Genomic DNA, 23,800 nt, shown 5'->3' with positions numbered 1-23,800 from the left:
GGGGTGCTGAGCCGGCCCCCCTCTGCGAGAGGGTGGGAGGCCAGGGCTCACCTCCCCACCCGCGGGGTGCCCTGCTGCAGCTGCTCAGGGAGCCGCCGTCACGGGGCCTCTGCTGAGGGTTCCCCCCCACCGGCTTTTGATATTTGGGGCCCACTTTTATATTTTAATCCGTGTTTTTATGGAAATATTTATGGTGCACATGTAGCACATAAAACACCACTGTAAAGTCGTTCTGCCCCAACGTTGCTGAAATAAATGATGTTGTTAGTGTTACAGTTTCACAGGGTTCTATCTGGCCGTAATGAGAACGGTCTGGCCTGCTGCGGCCGCCATCCCCGGAGCTTCCGCGGCCGCCTGCGCGCAGGAACAGCCTAGGCGCGTCTGCCCCCTGCCTGGGGGCGGGGCTGGGCCTCGGGAGTCCGGTGCCTTCCTCAGAAAGCTGCTCAGAGGGTCAACCCTTTCTGGCCCTGCCTCAGTTCCCCCACTGGTGAACGGGCAGCGGCGAGCCCCCGGCCACTCTCTCCTGCCTCGGGGGATGGGAACACGTGCGACGATCCTGGGACGACACGCCCCACCTTGGCCGGACGCCTGTTAGGAATTCCCACCTGACTGATTAGTTTGCTCCCAGGTCCAGAGCCAGGATCCTGGAATCCGCCCTGATCGAGGACGCTCCTGGCCCCCTCAGTCATGAAGACTCGAGAACACACGGCCCCTTTGGCCCAACCTTCCCGATGGTCTGAAAGGGGACACAGCTCGGGCCCCGACGTGAGTAGGTTTAAAAATTAATGCACGGACATTGGAAAGCCTTCCCCAGGCAAGGAGCCTTCCCCCGCGTCTCCATTCCAGGGAGGCCGCGACAATGAATAATTGAGCGTTCCTGCCGCAAAACCTCCACGGGGGCAGCGGAAGGAATTATCATTAAAAGCAACACTGGGGTTCCTCCAGGACTGTGGGTAACAGAGCAGAGCAGAGGGCACAGGTAACCAGGCCCAGGTGACCCTAGGCGGACCTGGGGGCTCGGCGAGGGCCATCTGCAGGGCAGGGACCCCCGGGGTCCGTCTCCCACAGGCACCGCGGGAACCAGACGGCGGGATAGCAGCGTCCATGCGGAGACTGCTTACCTGGTGGGGGGTTAGCATTATCAGCAGCAGCACAGGGACGCAGACTGTGCCAGGAAACACCACTGTACCGTAGGAAGCTCTGCAGGAACCCTGGCAAAGCCCGCGTTCATTTCAGAAGGTGGGTCTATCGGCCCAATTCCCCAGGGACTGACCACTGTGGCGGGCGGGGGGCATCGTCCGGCTGACACCCATTTTCAGATGAGATGCGGGGGTCAGAACAGCCGTGCTTCCCCAGGTCACCCGGCAGGGGCAGGGACCCAACGCAAGCCAGCCTTCTGCCCCCTCTCGCTCCCCACCCCCGCTGCCCCCAACTGCCGTCCAGAGTCGCGAAGGCCAGGGCGGTGTGGCGAACTGAACACGTCGATTTCGTGTGCCTAAACGCCTTTGTAAACGCTGGGCGCAGGGCGGCCCTGAGCCAAACCTCCCGCACCCTCTGAACCACCCAGCACGCCAGGAGGAAAGACGAGGTTTGACAATTGATTGCTCAGTTCTTCTAAGATCTCACAACCGCTCCCCTGACTCTGAGGTGCAAGGTGCCAGGTGCCAGCGTGACTGGAAATCCGAGTGACTTTGGGAGCCCCTGCAGCTGGTGTGGGGCCAGGGGATGGAGATGGGGGGGCCCCAGCAGGACCCCACAGAGACCTCAGACGTCTGACCCCACGGCCACCCTCAGGCCTCAGCTCCCTGCTCATAAGAGGCCCCGACAGGGCCCTAGTGCTGGGGGCTGAACTGCAGCCCCCAGAAGACATGGTCATGTCCTAACCCGGTACCTGTGAACACCATCTCCTTGAGATGGGGTCTTTGCAGATGTGATCAGTTGACGATGAGGACAGCGGGGTGGGCCTTGCTCTGACATGACTGGTGTCCTCGTGGGAAGAGAAGGCGTGTGACATGTGACAATGCAGGCAGACATTGGGGTGATGTGGCCGCAAGCCAAGGGACCCCTGGAGCTTCCGGGAACTGGAAGAGGCAGGAAGGAGCCTCCTCTGGAGCCTCTGGAGAGGGCATGGCCCTCTGGACACCTTGACTTGGGACTTGCAGCCTTCACAACCGGGAAAGAACACACTTCTGTTGTTTGCAGGCCCCAGCATGGGACTTTGCCGGCCCGGCCGCCCTGGGACACCCACGTGGCCTGGAGCTCACGGTACACAGTAGGCGCTGAATAAACGACGTGTGTCCAAGTGTTGTGAAACAAGGAAGGACAGGACAGAAAGCGCAGGACGGGAGCGTGTGCGGCTTTCAGAGTCTGCGAACAGTAGGTGAGCATACGGTGAGCAGGAGGGGCCCCCAGGCTTTGGGGAGCGGGTGCCAGGGCTGAGCATACAGCTGTCCACGGCCAGTGGGGCCCAAGGGTCGAGCTCAGGGACCCGAGGCCAGTGGGACACAGGGACAGACCCCAGGGCTCCACCCCGCGGAGCACACCCACTTGGTGGACAGCTCTGCAGGCCCCTCGCCCTGAGCTGCCTCACTGAACACGCAGCTCCCCAGTGTCCCCACCGCCTGCCCTACACCTTCCTCTATTTATTTACTTTTGGGGGTTAAGTAAGTGTTTCCTTTTGTTCCCAGCAAATGCGTCTCCCACATTTTTGCATGTCTTAAATATTCAAGCATGTAAAAGAGCGGAAACACGCGTTCCTTATTTATTATTTAGGGCACTTCTTCTCTGATAAAACAGAAACTCCACATTGGAAGGGGTGTTTTACGTTTTATTTCCATTAACGCCTCTCGTTAAAGTTTAAAGCCTGCTTTGTCCCCAGGACCTGAGGCCTGATATTTCCGTCTGTCAGGGAACACCGCTGTGCTTGTCGACATGACAGGGAGAGAAAAGCGCCAACAGGACGAGAAATGCCAGCCTGTCAGCCTCGCGATGGGGCCGGGAATGCAGACGGGGCGGGCGGGGCAGGCGGCCCGGGGTCAGGACCCGCTTTGGGAAGGAGGCCCCAGATCAGAGCCTGCGTCGGGGGTGCTGCCGCTTTCTGTCTCCGAGGTGGAGCAGACTCAGGCCCAGAGAGCCCGGCCAGCCGCCCCCAGGCCCTGCGCCCGAGCACAGGTACAGGTGCGGTCGTGGGCGTGCTCAGCGAGGCGCGCAAGGCTGCAGCTGGGTGTGCACACCCGGAGCGGGGCTGCGGGTCCCCGTGCACTGCGTTTGCACGTGTGCCCCGTGAGGCGGGCCCAGGGCAGTCAGCCCCCAAGGGCCCCAGGGCACATGGTCTGCCTGAGGGCCAGACGGGCCCTGGGCCCTGGGTATTGGGTGAGCCTTTCCAGAGTGTGGGGGGGGGGGTGTGCACACATGTGAGTGTGCGCACCCACCTGTACGTGGGCATGTGTACACCGTGTGCACGTGTGTGCGTGTGAGCACCTGCACACGTCTAAGTGTGCGTGCACGTGCGCACTGGGGCTTTGCCCTCTCACGCCTCCCCAGCCACTCCCTAAAAGCTGGGGGGAGACTCCAGAAAAGACCAAGGGGGAAGGGGCTTTCTTCCCACCCCAAGGGCCTTGAGTCTCGGTTCGAGTGTTCGGGGAACAGAGAACTGGGGACAAGTTTACATTGTGATGCTGCCCGGACCCCAGCCGGGCCGGGCGGTGGCCAGGCCTTCGTGGACCTGGGGCCTCCTGGGAAGGGCTTTCCCTGCCAGAGGCTCAGCTGGGCGCCACCCAGGACCCCCCCACCACCGGCAGCACTGCCCGGCCCTCTGAGGACCCAGCCAAGGTGGGGGTCCCCACGCCCACACCCGTTTGCAGCCCGGGGGACAGAGCCAGCCACGGGGCCCTTCCCGGCAGGCATGAGGCTCTGGGCCTGTGTCTCCGTCTTTCCTGGGAATCTCTTCTGCAGAAGCAGTTTTCTCTGCCTTCTCTAGAGCTCTCTGGAGGCTCCTGCAAGCCTGGCCACGGTCTGCAGGGCTGCAGGCAGGACAAGGGCCCCCGGCCTTGTAGGGAATCACTCCCACCGCCCAGCCTCCCCTCCCAGGCCCTCATCACCACCGTCAGACTCACCACCTTGTTTGTGGAAGAAATCCTCAGGCGAGATAAGGGGGAGGCAGCTTCCCCCACCGCCCAGCCGCTCCTGGGGCCACCCGAGCCCCCGGCCTCGAGGAAAGGCCCTTTGACGCTGGAATCAGACTCAGGGAAGCTCCCCAGTGGAGCCCAGCAGACGTGGACGGCATGGGAACAGGAAGCTGGCGCAGGAGGAGGGCGGCCCCGGTGTCCTGGAGCAGCCCCGTGGAGAACACTCCTCGGGCAGGCGGGGGGCACGCAGCAAATGCAGAGCGGGGTCCGGGCCGGCCCAAGGCTCCTCCCAGTTTCCCTGGGGAAGACCCTCCCTGGGCAGGTGGAGAGAGGCACTGCCAGCCACGGGCCGAAGGGGCCAGAACCATTTAGGGTGCCCACCGCCCATCAGAGGAAGCAGACGGGGTGGCTCTGGGAGCCACACTCACCATGGACACATCTGCCCATCCACCACCGGACCCTGCTCCACCTCCCGGCCCCCTGCCCTGGCCTGGACAGCAGCAGTAACACCTGTGTCCTCTGGCTTCTGGAAGGTTCCATCCAGTGGGAGCCCGTGCAGGTGACAGCCAGGAGGGGCATTTGAATCAGGGGAGTTGTCCCCTTCCCCGGCTGGGGCTGCTCCCCTCCCAGGTCCCAGCTCCGCAGACGACTGTCTCGACCCCTCATCTTCTAGCTCAGGCAACTCTCCCTGACCTCATCCTCCAGGCCAGGGGGCAGCCAGCTCCTGCCCTGCCCGTCTTAAGTCCTGTCAGGCCTGGTCCTGGCTAAGACATCTCAGCCCCAAGTCTGTGCCCCAAGGGCCAGCGCCTCCCTGAGGGCAGTGGTCCCTAGAGGCTGGGAGATGGTGCACAGAGGCCCCCAGGAGCTGGCTCTGGAGCCAGAGTGCCAGGGGCTGGGAGACACGTGCCTCCTGTCCCTGGTCCCATCCCAAGAGGCCCTGGCCAAGCTCTCCTACCCTGGGAGCCCCAGGTAAGGCATGGCTGCCGTCAGACGGGCCCCGAGGGCAACGCCAGCTCTCTTCCCGTTGGTGGCCATGCAGGGGTGGCCAGGGACGCTCTCCACCCTCTGGGATCTCAAGGGAGAAGGAGGCCAGAAAGACTGTCATGGGTCCCTCGTCCCTAGCCTTCAGCTCATGAAGGTTGGGCAAGGCCTCAAGGACAGAAGGGAGCATGTAGTCACATGTGCAAGGCCCGCGAGCCCTCTGGGGTGAGACGTCACTGCCTGGAGGGTGGTGGGAGGGCCGTGGTCAGACCCGCCTGGGGTGGGCGCTGCCGGAAGCCAGCAGGTGGACCGCGTGAACGCACTGGATGTTGGGCCCAACATTTGGGTTTGATTGTGCTGTGCGCCTGCCCAGTGCGGCCCCACAGCCTGCCGGGCAGAGGGGCAGAGCCGGGGCGTGAAGCTCTGGGCTTCTGAAGGAGGGAGGGCCCTGCTGGGTGGGAAGGACGCAGCACAAGGCAGGTTCTCTGGCAGGACCCAACCTGCGTCCTCCCTGGAAAAAGTCTCACCCCAGGGCAGGGAGCAGAATTGCTCCTCAAGAAAAAGTAGTGCCGCATTTGATTAGTGATGTCTGCCCTGGACACAGGAAGGGGCGATAATGGCGTGAATGTCACCTTCTGGCCTTGCCTGCCCCAACCGCACAGCCCTGCACAGGACAGGTGGCTGGGGGGGGGGTCACTTTTTCTGGGTTTGCTTCCTGCCAGGCTGTGAACACATCCTGGACCATGACCTGGTTGAAGGTGCCAGCACCGGGAGGGCTCAGGGAATGCCTGCCGGTGAATGAAGGAAGCAACCTGGGAACAGGGTCTGGGAGGCAACTGAGCCCGAGATCCCCCTCCCTCTCCCTGGCCGGCTGAGTCAGCAGAGGTCCAGCAAGGACGGGGCGGAGGCAGAGTGGCTCGCGGAGCTGGGGGGGACGCCCCGGCTCCCCTCAGCCCCTGAAGGAACAGGGCAAAGCTGCACGAGGTGCAGAGCTGCTAGCGCAGGCCCCAGGCAGGTGGGGGTGGGTCCCGAGGCCTGGTGTCAGGGCCGCTTGGGACAGGGAAGGGAAGGGTGGAGGCCGGGACACTGACGGGGCAGGCGCCGTCTGCCCGCAGCCTGCGGATGCAGACATTGGCACCTCACTGCGTCAGCTCACTGAGAAACGCTCGAAGCGAGACTCCAGCGGGGGCAGAGCCGGGGCATGAAACCGTTCTCAAACTCAATCTTTTTTTAAAAAAAAAAGAAAGAGTCTGTGGCGGTGGCGAGGCTCTGAAAGGGAAGTTCGCCGGGCCCCAGATGGTGCCAGGTCCCTGGGAGGTGTCTCCGTGACTCAGGCTCGGGTCCAGCCTCCAGGAGATGGCCTCCCGTCCCACACCCAGTGCTGCAAAGGAAGCAGGTAATCAAGACACAGGACACGGGGGAAGATCGAAGCGCAGAGGCCCTGGCTGGCCGCTGGGATGGAGTTTACCGCCCCCAGCTGCCCAGGAGCCTGGTGCTGAGGCAAAGCGGGCAGGGGTACAGCCTCGGGGACTGGCCATGTGAGGAAGGGCTGCCAGCGGGCTGCGTGTACCCCAGCCGTCCTTGGAGGAGTGGCCAGTGGGTGCAAGGCCACCCCAGTGACACGATCACGTCTGAAGAAAGAATGCCTCTGCCTGTGGTGCAAAAACTGCCCCTGGGAAGACCCCTGGGGACACCCGATCGCCCCCGAGGAGCCATCACCGAGGAAGGAGGCCTGCTCCGGCTGCTGCCAGCACCCCCCAGGAGGACCCCCGCCTGCAGCAGCTGTGCCCATCATCCACCTTCCACACCACCGGACACTCCCTGCGAGCGTGTGGGACAGGGCTGCTCTGCACGTCCCTCAGAGACAATGGGGAAGGAACTGCGACTCCCCGCAGCCTGGGAGGGGCAGCCAGAGGCACACAAAGCTTGTGCCACATTCGGACACCACACATGCACACACCCCGGCACAACCGCACACATTCACAGGTCCCACGTGGCACCCATCCCGCACACTCAGACCCGTGTGCGTGCACACACATGTGCTCTCACAGCCCTCCCCCGTCTCCCGTGGCCTCTGAAGCACTCAGCAGCCGCTCCCCTCGCGGGAACAGTCACACAAGGCCCAGCTCAACTGCAGACGCGCGCGCCCCCCGGCTCTGCCACGGCCTCTAAATGCCGCCTGCCAGCGGAGGCTCGTTCTGTCCCCCGGGCAGCGGGCGCCTGCCAGGTGGGTGAGAAACTCCGCGGCGGTGAGATTTATTGAACAGCGAGGCGGCGGCCGGGATGGCGCAGCCTGGTCCTCCCGCACTGAATTATCTCTGGCAGAAATAAAAATCAGCAGAGCGCTGGGTGCAGATAGGCTACAATCTGTTAGCACAAAATTGGACTGTCACCAGCGAGCCATGTTCATTTTGGCTGATTAAAGAGATATTAATCTGCTGTCACTGTTACAGCTCTGTCAGCGGAGCTAACAGGCCACGGGGGCAGGGCTGCCTCGGGGACGGCGGCGCTCGGTGGCTGTGCGGCACACGGCTCTGTTCCCAGGCCACCCGCACCCGGGGAGGGGCTGCCACCCTCGCTGCGGACACAACAGTTCCCCGGGGCAGTCGGTCCTGAGGGCAGAGGATGAGCACGTGGATGCAAGGCTCCAGGCCCCCAGGGTCCTGGGCTGCGATGGGTCATCTCAGAGGGTGGATCCCGCGCCCCCCACGTACCCCCACACTGGAGGGTCGTCGGTGCCCGCCCTCGTCCACACAGAGAGGCGGCAGCCTCGCACACGGTGCTGCTACATCTCCCAGCGGGCTCGGGGCCACAGGGACGAGGGGCCAAGCCAACAGCAGGGCCATTTAGCGGGAGTGTATTTATGAGCTCCTGGGGGCTCAGACCCGCAGAGGAGAGTCTGCTGGCAGCTTCCCCCAAAGGCCTCGGACGGGAGGCTCAGAGACCAAGTCAGAGGCTCCATGTAGACACAACCCTGGGGGCTGCCTACACGGCCACAGCCCGGAGCCCTGGCCCCAGCAGTCCCGCCTGGTCCAGAACCCTCTGGAGGAGACACAGTGGGGGGTGATGTGGCAACTACGGGGTACCCTACCAACCCAGGTGCCTCCAGGGTCGGATCTGCTGGGGCCCAGGGAGGACGCCCCTGTCCAGGGCTTCCTGGCGGCATGGGGCAGGGCAGGGACAGTGAAGAGGGTACACAGACGGGGCTGACGGGCCAGCCAGGGCTTGAGTGCCCAAGCAGGCTGCCCCTCCCCCTGCTGGACTGGCAGTCCTCCACCCCGAGTCCCACAGCGAGTCCGGGCCTGCTCCCCGACACCAGCAGCCCATGCTGAGTGTGCCGCAGTGCTCCAGGCCTGGGTCTGCTCTGCTCACCAGAAGCCCCCAGGCATCTCTGCCCTGCCCGGTCCCCTTCCCCAGCAGCCAGAGCCCAGCTCAGGGGGCAGGCACGCTGTCCAGTGCTCCGCACCTGGACTAGGGGTCATCCGGCCCCACCCAAACCACGTGGGCAAGGAACCCAAGAAGACAGTGGCCAGAGACGTTGCCTGGACAAAAGCCACCTTCCGGCGTGGTCGCCCGCAGAGAGCGGCAGCCCCACGCAGGCCTGCACCACACCACCCACTTCTCAGCTTGCGCTCGACGCCTACGATGCCCCGGGCGCTGGCCAGGCCTGCCCTCGTGGGCCTCCTAGCCGCATGGGGACACAGGCAGCAAGCCAGCAAACGTGTAAGCGAAACAACAAAATCTCCCTACGAGCTGCCCCGGACACCGCCACGCGTGACGAGCTGTGGGGCCCGGAGCGTGTGGTCGGGGACCCGGCTGACCCAGGTGCTCTGGCCTCCTAGAGGACCGCCAGGCTCACCTCAGCTAACCGGCAGTCCCCCGGCGCCCCACGCACTCTCTTCAGGGCAAAGCCCGGGTCCAGCAGGGCCCAGGCTCATGGGGCCACGTCGGCACCAGCACTTACAAAGACCACTGTCAGCACAGATCACGTGCTGGAGCTGTGGCCGGGCCCCAGGCGGGCACCCATGGGTCCTGTCCCTCCTGGCTGAAGCCCACTCCTAGACCACGTCCAGCCAGGAGACGCCCAGGACGACCGTGACAGCAGAGACGACCTCCACCCGCAGCCACGCGGTGCACACTCACGCCACACGTGGCAAGGGCACACATCACAGACGAGGAGCCTGAGGTCCAGAGGTGCACCCAAGCCACACAGCGCGGGGGCAGGGGCACCGTTTAACCCAGACGCTCCTGCCGCCAACACTGGCTCTCTGGACCTCGAGGTGGCTCTGTGTCCAGAGCTCACATGCTCTCCTCAGCCGGGTCAGGCCGCCCAGGCGCGGGTGGAGCCAGGACAGGATGGGGCCACAGGTGGGTGGACGGTGGCCCTCCCCGACCCCCTGGGACACCTCTGCTGGGCCTTGGCCTGCACCCCTGCCTGGCCTCTAAGGGGACACGGCCCTGGCTGAGCATCGCAGACAGAGGTAGGGTTGGGAGCGGGGCCATAGCGCCTCCTGTGTCGGTGTCCCCGGGCTGCCACAAGGGACGGGGCTGCTCAAACAGCCCCCCGTCCCAGAGGCTGGACGTCCAAGACGCAGGCGGGGGCAGAGCTGGTTCCTCCCAACGCCTCTCTCCTCGGCTCGTAGACGGCCGCCTTCTCTCTGTGTCCTCACACGGTCGTCCATCTGTGTGGGTCTGTGTCCTCATCTCCTCCTCGTACAAGACCGTCAGTTCTATTAAACTCAGACCCACCCTGATGACCTCAGTTCTACCTTAATTATCTCTTTAAAGACCCCAGAGCAGCCACATTCTGAGGCATGACGGCTTGGTGTTCCGGCGTATAAATTTGGGGACATAATCACCCGTGACACCTCCTTTTCCTCTAACCTCAGCCCTCCTCTGAGCAGCAGTGGTTTATGGGGGATGAAGCCCAGCCTCCCGAGGGGTCACCTCCTGAGCATCACACGAGCGCCAGCGCCGCCCCAGGTGAGCAGAGGGGCCCCTCTCCGCCGAGTGCGCGACTGCCCTGTTAGGAGTTTGGGGGAAGTTGGCCTCGAAATCCTTGCCGTAGCTCCACCTACATCCAGGCTGAGCGCGGTGGTGCTCAAGCCGCATGAAATATTCAGGAGAGTTCTATTATTGAATTAACTATTTATCGATTTATAATTTAAAAGATGTATGCCCCACCGCTAACAAGGATTCCACGTCGACTCTTGATTCTGAGAGCCGCCTGGCGCCACGGCCCCCTGGGACTCCCAACCGACCGCAGCTCTCACCCAGGAGTGCGGGAGGGGCAGGATGGGGCCCCGGCGGCCCCCGCCGCCCCCACCAGTGCCGCCCACCCTGTCCCATTAGCTGCGTGACAGACACCTGGGTCTGTGTCCCTGAGCCACACCGGCCACACAGCTGCTGCTCTGAAGACCCACCAAGATTCTGGACACTCCATTCATACACATCATCCCATCCAGGCCTCACTGACCCCTGACGGGGGAGTTTTTTTTAAAAAAATAAAGTGGTTTTGAGAGCAGTTTTAGGTTCACAGCAAAACAGAGGGGAAGGTGCAGAGATCTCCCGCATCCCCCGCCCCACCGCACACACAGCCCCCCACCCCGACAGCCCCAGCAGAGGCTGCACTTGTTATAATCCACAAACCCACACTGACGCGCCACAGCCGCCCACAGCCCGCGGTCCACACAGCGCTCTACAGGTTTGGACAAACGTCTGAAGGCGTGTACCCGTCGTGCTAGCGTTGTCCTGAGATCCTCCACTGCCCGAAAGTACCGATTCTCTGTGTCTGCCTCCCACTGTCCGCGCCCAGCCCCCGACTGTTCGCAGTCTCCGCAGGCCGGGCTTCCCCACAAAGCCACGTGGCTGGAAGCACGCAGCGCGGAGCGCCTTCGGACAGCCTTTTCTGCCTCGTAACAGGCATCTCAGTGTGAAGGCAGGTACTCTGGTTGCGTTCATTTAACAGCCTGGGACAGGAGAAGCTGCTCGGCTAAGACGACACACGGGGCCCCAGGGCCTGGCCAGACGCAGCGCTGTCCTGATGGTTTGGGCCCGGCCTGCAGTCCTCCGGCCGAGGCCTGACCCCGAGCCCTCCCCGGCCGCCCTTCAGGGCCGGCGCGGTGACGCGCCAGCTGCCGCGGGGGAGACGGGGCGGCCGCGGGCCCCACCCGCGAGGCAGGGGTGCGGAGGCTGAGCAGCGCGCTGTGAGTAACCGCTGTTTTACGGCTCCCGCGTCAAGCCCCTGATGGCGTTACTCGGGCTCGGTATGAAGCCCAGGGAGACGATTACAGCCGTATCAGACTCCGGACGGCGATCACGTGTCAAAGACAACACGCCAGGAAAATCCCCGGATTACGGTGCGAGGGGCTGTGCCCCGGGAGAGCCCCTCCGCGGACGCCGCCGCAGAGGCCGCCGCTCCCACGCGGCGCCCCCTCCCCACCACCGGGGAGCGTGCACACGGTGGGTGCACCTGAGACGGAGCTCGCCCAGAGTGCGGTCAGCAGGAGGGTGCCCACCAGGGGTGTCCTGACGCACCCGGAGCTGGTACGCATGACCGTGGAGCCAGGGCCACGTGTCTGCCGAGGCAGAAATGTCCCCACGGGTGGGTTCCGGCTCCAGGCTGGGGCACCGCCCAGCCCCCTCCCATGGGGGCGTCCTCGGCAAGCACCTGGGAGAGGTGGGGTCCCCCTGGGCAGCCTCCTCCCCGCCTCACCTGTGAGTGCCCGTCCAGCCGCGAAGGCTCGGCCGGGGCCTGGGCACCATCTCCAAAGCCATCCAACATGTCAGTCCTGGCAGGAATGAGACGGCCCGGGCCTGCTGGCGGGGGAGGGGCCGCGCGGGGCCCTCTGCGGGGCGGCCGTGTTGGGGGCCCACCCGCAGACAAAGGAACAGGAAGCAGCGACAGCAGTGTCCCCCCCACCCTGGGTCTGGGCAAGAGAAGGGTCTCTCCTGCCCCCTGACCTCACTGGCCAAACTTCACAGGAACCTAGAGGGCAGCACTGCAGAGAGGGCTCCCTGCAGCTCAGCCTCCCCGGGACACAGCACCAGGCGGCAGAGAAGGGCAGCGTCCACAGCCCTGCCGCCTGGTCGCCCGCCCACCTCTGCGGGACATGCTGGTGCCCAGCAGCCCGGCCAGCGTCGGGGCTGTGGCCCTGGCTTGTGAGAAGTTCAGGTGGACGTCGCCAGCTGGTGGGCGGAGCTGCCCTGTACCCCGTTCACCTGGGCTGCTCGGTGGAGCTGGGTCCCTCCACTTGGGTCCAGGGAGCCCCGCCCAGGGCAGTGGTTGAGTCCCGAGGTCCTCTGGGCCGTGTCTGCCGTGGAGCCCCCACCCCAGCGGCCAGCAGAGGGAAGACGGGTGTCATGCAGCAGCGAGCAGGATGGCCAGGCGCCTGGTCTGCCCCTGTGCTGACCGATGACTGGACGAGTGAACGAAGGGTCCAGGGCCCCAGAGTTCCGCGGACGGAGCCCTGCCCAGGGCTCCTCTTCTTGGGCTCAAGGACGGATCCGGGCAAGTGACTTGAAAACGGGCTGGGCCAGCATTTCCGTGTCCCCAGCCCGCAGCTTGGAGACACCGTGTCTGTCCCGGCTGGGGCCTCAGAGCACTGCCTGGACACTGCAGCCAGCAGAGGGGTCTCTTGCTGGCATACGGGACACCCTCCTGGAGAGAGACCACCAACCAGGTTGATGCAGAGGGTTCCCATGACACGAAATGGATCCTTTTGATTTAGGAAGAAGCAGAAATGAGGCTTCCCAGATGCACACTCGCGGGGCGGCTGATCTCATCCACACGACACCCCGGGAGTCGGGTTAGTGCCTCACTGGGGGCTCAGTGAGGTCAACTGGTCCAGGGTCCCTCAGGGCAGCACAGGGACCCAAACGCACCTCTGTCTGTGGGGGCCAGTTCCTTCGGAGCTGATGAGGCCAACATGCCTGGGAGCTGGCTGGAGGGGCTCTGGGTCCGACCCCACCCCTCCCGTGGGGCCACCGTGGGGCAGGAGACGGGGAGGGCCAGGCCATCTCGCCCCAGTCACAGCCGCCGGGTTCCCTCGGACCTGCTCTCCTGCGTTTGTTCATTTTTCATTCACTCAGCAAACGCTTCCAGGAGCACCTGCCAGGTCCCAGGCTCCAGGGCCGTCCCTGAGGGCGCAGCAGAGAAGACGGGGCGCCTGATCTCAGGGAGCCTTCCCTCCAGTGGTGCGAGACCCAGAGTCAGCGAGTGACAGAGAAACGCACCAGACAGCAGAAGGTGCGCTGCCCACAGGGTGAGGCCAAGCTCGCGGACACCAGGCCCCTTGAGTGTGCATCGGGGGCAGAGCAGTCAGGGTGGACATCGTGGTGGAGGCAGCCCTTCGGGGAGGTGGGTGTGAGATGCCCTAGACCTTGATCTGGAGCAGGGCCATGTGCACCTCATGTGGTTGGTGCTGCCCGGCTGATGCAGAGCGGGGAGGGAGGGAAATGAGGAGGTGTGCTGGGGAGAGACGGGCCTGCGCTGGATCCGAGGCTGGGGAAATGGCCGAGGACACGCCATCTCATCTGACTCTGAACAGCAAGAAGGACCCGCTCCGCGAAGCCCACAGCAAGAGCAGTGGCCGGGGCTCGTAGACGGGGTGCCAGGTAGTGTACACATCCCTGCAGGGGGCGGGCCGGCTCGGGGAGAGCCCAGCCAGCAGCCCCCACTGGCCACCTTCGCCCCCCAAGTCCTGTGCAGATGACCGTTCCTGCCTCAACCCCCTGCTGAAATACACAAGGCACTTCCGGTTTTCCCGACCAAACGCAGTGCCAGGAGCGACCCAGGGGTCCAAACAGCCACCACTGGGGTCCTGGGTTAGCTTGACCAGGTCCTTGCCGGGAAACACGGGACCCAAGCAGCCTGTCCACACGGTGGCCTCACAGCTAATGAAACTGTCCCTGTGTCTGGTGGTGGTTAAGTTCCTCCGAAGTCCTGTAATCAGGTGATGAGCCTGGTGGCAGGAGATTCTTCCAGTCATGGAAGCTCTACTGAGAAAATCAACAGAACCCTGGATGGTACACAACTGCTGATTTGGCAAACGAGGTTTTGTTTGTATCCACGTGGAGGGTTTGCTTCCACATGGCAGGCGTGACTGTCACATTTTGAAACCCACCTTGGACCTATATTAATTTCCAACTCACTGCCATGACCTTGTCTGCAGAGGTCTGGGTCACTCTGAGGTCCACAGGGCTCAGCACTGGTCCTCCACGACACCAGGACCATGGATCTTGCTGATCCGGAATAGGCAAATGTCTTGGATGACTTAATAATGTGCCCCAGAGGGTGGGTGACAAACTCATGACAATTTAGGGGTCAGATGCATCGGGGAGGCTTCTGGGGGCCATGGTCTGAAGCCTGCATCCTCCAAAGTGAACCGGAAGCCACACCCGTGTCCTGACTGTGCCTGGAAAGAGAAAGGCCATTTGGAGATCCTGGGATCCTGGAAGCAACACATCCCACGCCTGCGTGGGCCGCTCCTATTTCCAGGGCAATCCAGAAGATCTCCAGTTTTGAGTAGGGGCCCGAGGCAAGACTTGCGGATCTGGGTTGCGTGGCACGCCGTTCCACCGAGCTCACCATCCCCAGCGGCACTGGAGGTGATCACAGCAAACAGGGGTGCTGCTTGGAATCCCAGAGAAGCTGGAGCTGGGAATCACCACGCAGGGGGGTAGGATTTGGGAGCAAAGTCATGTCTCCCCTGAGAGGAACTCTTCTCTTTTCAAGGAAGAGCTCCTGGCCCCCTACTGAGCTCCAGACCCAATGCTGACCATTGACATCAGGAGACACTGGGGATTATCTGGGCGAGGAAGCCACCCGGCCAAGCATGGCAGTGCCAATCCCCCACCATGTGGGGATGGCCTCTCGGAGCTCGAGTCAGTCACGAAGGCGCAGAGACACAGAGGGGAGAGATGGCCGGGGCTCCTGCAAAGAGCTTCCTTTGACCCGTTTCCATCACCCCACACCCACAGCCTCATAAGGATTTCTTTATGGCCTTTGATGGAAGGCTGAAACCTGAGGCCTGGTTTCTACCTGGATCTGTCACCAGCCAGCAGTGACTCCGAGTGATGCAGCTCTGGTCGGGGTTGCCCTGAAGACGGAGGGGGAAGGCGGCACCCGGTGCGGTGGGCAGGACACCCAGCACTCAGGGCGGTTTTCCACTTTATCCAGAGGTCAAATGCATGCCACGTCACGAGACAAGCCAGTGGTCGCCCCGCGTGATCCGGGCTTAGAGAGAGGATGATGGCAGCGTGGAGTCTGGAGGAAGGATGAGGAGGGGCCTTCTGGAACAGGGACAGAGTGCAAAGATGCTCACGCCAGTGCGGTGCTCCCAAGGCACCATGCAGAGGGGCTCTCAAAATCCAGGTGCACAAAACCACTCGGGAGGGATCTCTCCCCAGTGACCCCAGGGCTTGCTCAGGGGTCCCTCACAGGGTGGCCCTGGTGGCAGGGAGGGTGGTTGCTGCAGGCTGAGTCGTGTCCCCCAAAAAGATACATTCAAGTCCTAACACCCAGGACCCGTGGCTGCGACGACTGAGGGCAGGGTCACGGCAGACGTGACTTAGTCAGGATGAGGTCACCAGGGTGAGCCCTGACCCAACGCGCTGGTGACCTTGTAGGAGAAGAAAACGCCATGGACAGTGGAGGCAGAGACTGAAGTGACCCAGACACAAGCCCCAGCACACCAAGGGCCGGCCAGAGCAGGGGTGGCAGGGGGGCAGGGAGGCAGCAGAGCCTGGCCGACACCCGCATTGAGACCGTCCTACCTCCAGGCTGGGAGAGAACACATTTCTGCTGCTCGAAGCCGCCCCGTTTGTGGCACTTTGCCAAAGCGACCCCTGAGACAAAGATTACATGTGGGCTCAGAGAGACGGACTTCACCCCGAGGGGAGTCCCATTGCCTCTGCCCCGGGACTGCCCAGAGCAGAAGCCACCTGCGGGCCCCTTGTGTGGCACGTTTTCCCAGGAATTTGTGTCCCTCCTGGTGTCTGGCTCGTGACCCCAGAACTCAGCCATCACAGGGAGGCAGCAAATTGTCCTCACCGGATCTGGGGCTGCCTCCCCGCCCACGGGGCCTCGGTCAGCCCCACCTTCCAGGGACGTGCATCACGCCTCCCTCTCCAGCATGGTCCACCCAGCTCCGCTCCAGACCAGGAAGGTCACCTCGGAGACGCAGGGCTCTCCCTCCACGTCTCAGCCTCCCCAACTCTCTGAGGGGCGGGCTGGGTTGTCCCAGCTCCAGGTCACGTGTGTGATGGGGCAGAGGGCCGAGGTGTCCTGCAGGCGTGGCCTTGGGCAGACCCGGCCTCGGGCAGACCCCAGCCACGGTCGCTGTCCCACCTTCAGCCCAGCCCCGACTCCCTGAGCTCCAGGTCTGGAGCGGGCAGGGACCCCACGGCCGCCCGCCCGGCCAGGGTCTCCCCAGCCTCCCCACCCCCTGCTGGCAGCGGTGCCTTCCCTCCACTTGCCTCGGCTGTGACTCTCGGCCTAATTATCTCTAACCTTCTGTTCGAAGCCCGCTGTCCTTGCCTGATAAAAACCAGTAACTTTGAAAGCAAACTGGGTCTTAATTTTCCTTGACAGCCCGGCTTGAAGCATGTGGGCCGGGCTGGGGTTTAATTAAATGCACATTCGTATTCCAAACAAATTAAGTACAATTAAGGAGCCTGAGTTATGGGTATCTATCACTCTGTGATGTTTTTGTAAAAATTACCCCATCGAGATCAAAGTCGGAGAATCCTTGCCTTAATTGCTTCATTAGGGTGCCGTGCACCGGGCTTCGAAAGGACCGGCCCTGGTGTCTCTTTGGGAATTACTCAAACGGCGGCTCTCAGAGTAATCGCTTCCATATTTCTCTCCTGGAGACGTTCCGGCCTCCATGGATCAGCAGCAAGGCCTTCAGGAACCCGGCCCAGCTCTGGTCCCCGCCACAGCAGCCGGGGCGTTTTCGTGGCGCCTGCACTGAGGCCTCGCCGCGCCGGCCAGTGGGTGGGCTGCCCCCTATGCGGCCCTGCCCACACTTGGCCTCTCAGCCAGGCAGCCAGTACCCCAAGGAGCAGGGCCCAGGCCAGACCGCAGGTCCCCCAGGTGAGCAGACATGCGCCCCACGGACCTCAGTGGGTGGGTGCCTCTGGGTGCCTCCCGCATGGCCCAGCCCAGCCACAACGCTCTGATGGCTCGGAGCCCTGGGACGGGGTGAGGGGCTCCCACCTGAAGCCCCAGGCCAGGTGAGGACCCAGCCACTGCTTGAGGCTGCAGGTGGGGGCCCAGCAGGGTCAGGAGCAGCTGGTAAGGCTCTGAACCCACTGAGTCAGGTGCGGCTGCCCAGCCTCCAGCCCTGCCAGCCTCTGCAGACAGCCCCTCCACCCCACGCAGCACCCCACCTGGACCCATCCCGTGCTTCCCGCCCCCAAGCACAGGGACAGGCAGGTCCTTCCCCAGGACCCCTCCAGGAGCAGGGAGCTGAGCCTCCTTGGGGGTCCAGCCACATGGCTGCTGAGGGAGGGCCCCTCACACCGGGACCCTGTGTGGACGCAGGCGGCTGGACCGGGATCACAGGGGCGACGTCCCAGCAGGGGCTGCCAGGTAAAGTGCGAGATGGCAGCCTACATGGGTTCAAAATGAATGAAACGTTGTCTTTAAGTGCAAACGTGTTCCGGGCAGCCCTGGGGGCATCCTCACCCTAAAAACGACCCTGCTTACCTGGAACCAAGGCGACCCCAGGCAGCCTGCATTTTATCTCGCTGGATCCCGCCCTCCTGGCCAGAACACCTGGAAGGGGGTAGGGAGGACATGAATCCCCAGATGCTGCTGAAGACCTTGCCCCTCCACTCCCTACCGGCCCTGGTGGACCCTGACCAGCAGCAGGGCACCTGGCTCTGTCCATCGACATCCTGAGGCCTGAGAGCCCCCAGCCACCCTGCCCTCCAAGCTGGCTGGGACCCATGCCTGCAGCCTGACCCAGGGCCTCCCTGCCACCACCCCATGGAGCCTCCGCTGGCCTGGGTCCTCCGCCGTGGACCCAAACTCAAGGACTCCTCACCCTGAGGAGGGCCACACCCAGGGCCACCAGACTCCATCACCCCGTCTCCCTGCCGAGGCCCCCACACACACCCGGGCCAGGATACGGAGCGAAGAGCACAGAGGGAGGGAGTTGCAACTCCTGCTCCTGAGCCTTTGCAAAGTCTGTTCCTTCTGCCAGGGACACTGTTCCCTGCCTGGTTCACTTACCACATCAGGTCCTATTCACCCCCAGAACCCGAGAGGCGGCACTTTTCTCCAATGTGCGGACCCCAGCCGCTAAGGAGAAAAGAGGGGGCAGGGAGGAGCCTACACCCCCTTGGTCGTTGCTGGACCCAGGGGCTGCTAGGGGCACGGACCTCATCCCCACCCGTCCCTGCCCAAGGCCACCTGAACCCTGGCAGCTGATCTGACCAGCACCAAGCGCACTCATTCCATGCCACACCTCACGGAAGCACCGCTGCAGGTGGGACACTGTCAGAGAACGGGAGTTTCAATCCCGGGACCCCCAGAGACAGAGCAGAGCGCGTTCAATGGGAAAGGAAACACCGAGGGTGACGCCTAGGGTATCCGTGGCCCGTCCTGGGCACCCCGGCTGGAGCGGGTGGACGCAGGCGGACATCACGGGGCCAGTGGGCCCTCTGCTGGGGCCAGAAGAGCTGACCTGGGGTGGGCTCACTGCCCTTGACTGGAGACCCCACCAGGGTCCCGGGCCACCAACCAGGACGATGATGATGTTCCAAGGACACCCCTGGTTGGAGGAACTGCGGGGACGAGCCCTGGACCCTTCCCCAAAAACAGCCCCTCACTCGGGCACTCGCTGCCCCACGCGCGGAGCCGTGCCCGAGATCAGGACGCAGCTGAGGCAGAAGGGGCTCCCAGCCCGTCCTCAGAAACCATCCACCCTGCTCTGTCAGGGACCCGCGGGAAACCCCGGATGCCTGGAGATGGGCCGGCCCTGCCAGGGCCCCGCGGATACTGATGGCCTCATGCCCTACAGCTCCAAGCTTGCCCATCGGGGAGGCCGCATCCTCCTCGCTTTGCAGGGAATCACACGGGCGGACAGTGCTTCCCAAACTGTGCTCCTTGGAACACCAGGGGGTCCCGCAGGCCATGAAAATAATACCATTTATTCTCCCCTCTTCACGTCAGGGAGAGACTGAGTCTGGACGTGGAGTCTGACCTCCTCCTCACAGCCCACCCGAGTGGCAGGTACCGTTAAAGGCCGCTGAGGCTCAGAGGCTGAACAGGGAGGACCGGACTGGAAGTGACCCTGGGCGGGCTTCCAGGACTGAGGCCCATCCCAGCAGCTACCCAGGTGGGGTGAATCCTCTCATCTCCGGCCTCCTCCTGGGGGGGGCCTCTGAGGTCCAGGGACTATGGCCCCCCGGCTCCCAGCGAGGCTGGACAGTGACAGATCGGGGGCAGCCTGGGATCCCCGCCGGGCTCACCACCCGCCCACCGGCCATGGACCCTGCCGCCGGCCTCACGCCGACACGCTCATTGAGTATGCACAGCTCTACTGGCACAGCAGGAGATGGCCCCCGGCAGCTCCGCACCACCAAACTTTGAGTAGAAATCAAAACAGGCTGTGAGAGGGGCAGGTGGGGAGACACCTGGGCCAGTCTGGCTAGTGGAGTTCCCGCGAGGGGCAGAAACCCCTGCAGACCCCTCTGGGGAGCCACTCCCACCGAGGCTCCCAGGCCCCCAAGGAGGGTGCAGCCCAGGGCTGGCTGCACACACCCCTCCGACTCCCCCGGAACCTTGGAGGTCTCATTGAAAGGAACCCCTGCCGCCCCAGGGGGATGCCATGAGGAGCTCCCGGTCCTTGGGGACCCAGCCCTTGGCCCCTTCCTCGTTCTGGGGGAGAGCCTTGGGTGGGCCCCTGGTTGATGCTGCTGGTGGCAGGGGCCCACCCCTATCCCACTCCCCGCGGATGGTCCCTCCTGGACCGTTAGAGCCATTATCAAGAAAGAGGTCACCCCAAGAAGATCTGTGCCCTGCCAGCAAGACTCCTCACATCAGGGGCCCCATAGCCCCGACCCCGCCCTCCACCATCCTTCAACACCCCACCAGGCCTTCAGAACCACCCGGCCCAGAACCGCTCTGGCAGGGTCAGTGGGGCCTCCACCCACCCATCTCTTCTCCATTCCTCCATCCCCCACTTTGGAACCCCGTGGCCGCCTCTGACACAGGCCACACCTGCCCGCAGCCTGGCCCCAGGCCCACGTCTGCAGGACCCCACCGCCATCCCCTTGGCCTGGCCGCCCTTCTAGCTCCCTTCCTCGGTTCTTCTCCCCCCATCTTCTTCTTGTGGGGTCCCCAGGGCCCAGATCTGTCTTCTCTGTCCACACTCAGCATCAAAGCCCACCCACAGGTGTGACCCCAAGCATCCAGGCCAGCCGCCCTCCTGAGCCCCTCCCGACAGCCTGTGCGGCCTTGGAGTCAGGTACCTGCTGGGCCCAACGTCAGGGCCGAGGCCAGCAGTGTCGGCACTCAGCTGGCGTTGACCCCCAACACTGCCCTCAGGGCAGGGACAGGCAACAGGAGGGGCTCCCCCACTGCCCGCCTGACTCAGCACCTCCCAGAGGAGTGACCCCACACTGCCATCCCAGCAGCACCCCACAAAGTCCTCCTCCCCACACGAGCCCCCTCAAGGCCGCCTAAAAAGTGTGCTTCCCCCCCGAGCAGCCCTCCAGACCCCGAGCCCGGCAGCCCTCGAAGACCCCGACAGGAGGCGGCCCCGCCGCCTGCGCCCACCGCAGCCCCAGGAAGGGGCTCGGGGGCGGGAGCGTGCAGCCGGGCGGCAGAGCAGGCAGGTCTGCACCTGACTTGGGGGGCACACAGGGCCCCAGACCGCATCCTGCCTGCTTCAAAGTGTGGGGGCCGAGGGGAGGGCCCAGTCACTGCCCAAACTCTGGAGACCCCACAGCGACGGCCTCCCCTGAGGGCAGAGTCCCTGACCCACTGGAGCCTGCGCCCCAGGACACCACAGCCGCCCTACCTAGAGCGACCCCAGCCCTGTCCTGCTCTGCACTGATGACACTCCCGCTGTGTGCTGGGTGTTGGGGACACAGATGACACTCTTTGACGCCCTCAGGGAAGGTGGCATCTCGAGGGTGAGATGCCAGAGCCTGTGGGCTGCCCTCCCACCCTCACCCCCAGTTCGCCTCTGCATGCAGTCCCACCTCCACCCTGGGCCCTCTGGCGGTGCTCCCTGGAACACAGCTCCAGCAACAGTGGTGCCCCCCAAAGCCTGGCATTCAGGGGGTGCTGATGCACCCCAAGTCATGCCCTTGCATGAGCTCCCGTCTTGAGGTCAAGCAAAACTTATGACTTGCTTCTGACCAACAGAATATGGCAAAGGTGACAGGAGCCCTCCCTTGGCTAGATGACGTCAGGTAAGGAAGGCTCACCTCGCCCCTGGGGTGACACTCTCCTGCTGGCCTTGGAGACGTGAGCTGCTGGGAGAGAGGCCCGTGGGCCAGGGCTCTGGGTGGCCTCTGGGAGCCAGGAGGGGCAGGAAGAGAGGGAGCTCTGTCCTCTAAACCACAAGGAAGTGAGCACTGTCAGGCCTGGAATGAGCTGGGGGCAGCTCCATCCCCAGTTGAGCCCACGGATAAGCGCGCAGCCTGGCTGACACCCGAGTGCAGCCTGGAGTGACCCACAGGGCACTGGCCAGCTGGGCCTGGCCCCTGCCCTTCGGAAACCGAGGCACTCAGTGTGTGCTGTTTTAAGCCACTAAGTGCACAGTGCCCTGTTACACAGCACGGACAGCTAACCCGCGAGGCCTCACAGCACAGAGACTAGGCAGGGAGTGGGTTCCACGAGGGACACCAGGTGCAGCAAAATTAAGCAGGTTCCCTTCCTCCCGGAGTCCTGGAGCCCGGTACCTGCGGCCCCCGCAGAGGGCTAAGAGCAGAACACCTGCCTCTGCTAACCCCGCACGCCTTCCATCATAGCCCAGCCTGGCTCACGGGCTCTGAGGACACAGTCCACCCCTGCTGCCGGCCAGGCAGCACCCCCACCCCGGTCTCGCCCCCTCCTGGGCTTCCCACCTGTGGCCTCGGGGATGCCTGCTCTCCACTGCCCTTCAAAGAGAGCTGCTCCTCCTACAAGGTCCATCCACCCAGATGTTCCTCATTTCTGGAGCCTGGGGTCCCCCACTCTGGGCCTCCTTCACACACGCCCTGGCCCCCGGCTGCAGGGTGGGCCCAGACCCGGGGCACAGTGTCCACGCCTGGCCCAGCCCCGTGCACGCGGGGCACTCAATGCACACGTGCTGAGGGCGTGGGTGGATTAGGGGAGAGGCAGGGCAGAGCGTGTGCAGGCCAGCCCCACTCCTGGGGGTGGAGACACTGCAACGTGGACCAAAGCTCCAGGGCAGCCTCTGAGCAGTGAGTAAAGGCTGGTCAGAGCTCGTCATGTCACGAGAGCGGGCAGGAGAGCTGCGGGGACACAGGGGATAGAGCCACCTGCCAGGCTGGGCCATTGGGCCCATGAGACGTGGAGGGGGCTGGGGTCCTCAGAGACGCGGGAGCCCAGCAGAGGCTGAGGCCTGCTGTCCGCATGGCTCTGCCAGTTTGTGGCCGGCTCAGCGGTCTGGCCGGGGTCGGGAGGGAGGGGGTCACACGGGATCCATTCGGCCAAAGGGCGGCAGTGGTCTGGGGAGGGAACCAGACGTGGCCTGGGGATGGTGGGCAAGCAGCAGAGGGGACGTTGGACTTGGCATCTGGCCTGATGTGGGGGGGTGACCCCCACTCAGGGCTTCAGGGCAGCAGGGCCACCAAGACTTTAGGAGGATCTTGAGGGGCATTTGGGACAGGGACAAGTTCCGCCTGGGGTGTGGGGACCACAGGACCAGGCGAGACACGGGTCAGAGGCACAGGGCGAGGGGGGCTCAGGGTGCACCCCAGGTCACCAGCAGGGGCCTCAACCTCGGGGGAGAAATCACGGCATTTTGGATAAAGGAATGTCACAGCAGGCCGGTGGGGGGTGTCACTTGGAGCTTGGCCTTCCAGGGGTGTCACTCTCCACCTCCACCATGGTCACCCATGACCCCTGGGTAATGGCCACGGGGAGCCCCTCCCCCCAGGGTCCCACAGTGCAAACACGGTGGGGCGGGTGGGGGGTAGGCTAATGAGGGTGCCTCTCACCCGAGCCCCCTCATCAGAGGGACATCAGGCACTTTTCACTGGACCTGTCGGAGTGTCCATAGAAGAGAAGCCCCCCAAGCTCCATGCTGGGGGCACCGAGGGCTGCGGGGGGGGCTCACTCCTCATGGTGGCCAGCCTCAAAGAGGACAGGGCGCCAGGGGTCTCCCCCCGCCCCAGCACAGGGCTGGCCCAGCCTTCTGCTGAGGGCACAGGGCAAGGGCGTGAGGGCGGGGGGAGCACGGACGGCCTGCTCGCTGGCGTCCTGAAGCCCTAGCGGGGGTGGGGGGGCGCAGAGGCTCTCCTGAGCAGTGAGCCCCGTGCCTGGAGCCACCCAGGGACTGAGGCCAGCACTGACCTCAGGACCACAGGGGCAAGCCCAGGGCAGGCAGCCCTGGCCGCACCGCCCTTCCCACCCCCAGACTGGCACTGGGGTATCAGGGGTGAAGGGAGGCCCACAGGGTGCCGTCCCAGGGGGCACATGGTGTGGACCTGGACCCGTGTGGAAG

At 64.0% G+C, this 23,800-nt stretch overlaps 1 long non-coding RNA gene across 1 annotated transcript in view; it reads right to left on the bottom strand.

The window, feature by feature from the left end:
* Positions 1–23,800, bottom strand: part of LOC116668221 — an 84,860-nt gene that overhangs the window by 19,051 nt on the left and 42,009 nt on the right. The window contains exon 2 of the long non-coding RNA XR_004325284.1: positions 17,821–17,889. This is a non-coding gene — a long non-coding RNA (uncharacterized LOC116668221). The remainder of the gene's footprint in view (positions 1–17,820; positions 17,890–23,800) is intronic.

Source organism: Camelus ferus, chromosome 13, assembly GCF_009834535.1.
Source record: "Camelus ferus isolate YT-003-E chromosome 13, BCGSAC_Cfer_1.0, whole genome shotgun sequence".
Lineage (NCBI taxonomy): Eukaryota > Metazoa > Chordata > Mammalia > Artiodactyla > Camelidae > Camelus > Camelus ferus.
This window is presented reverse-complemented; position numbering and strand designations above follow the sequence as displayed.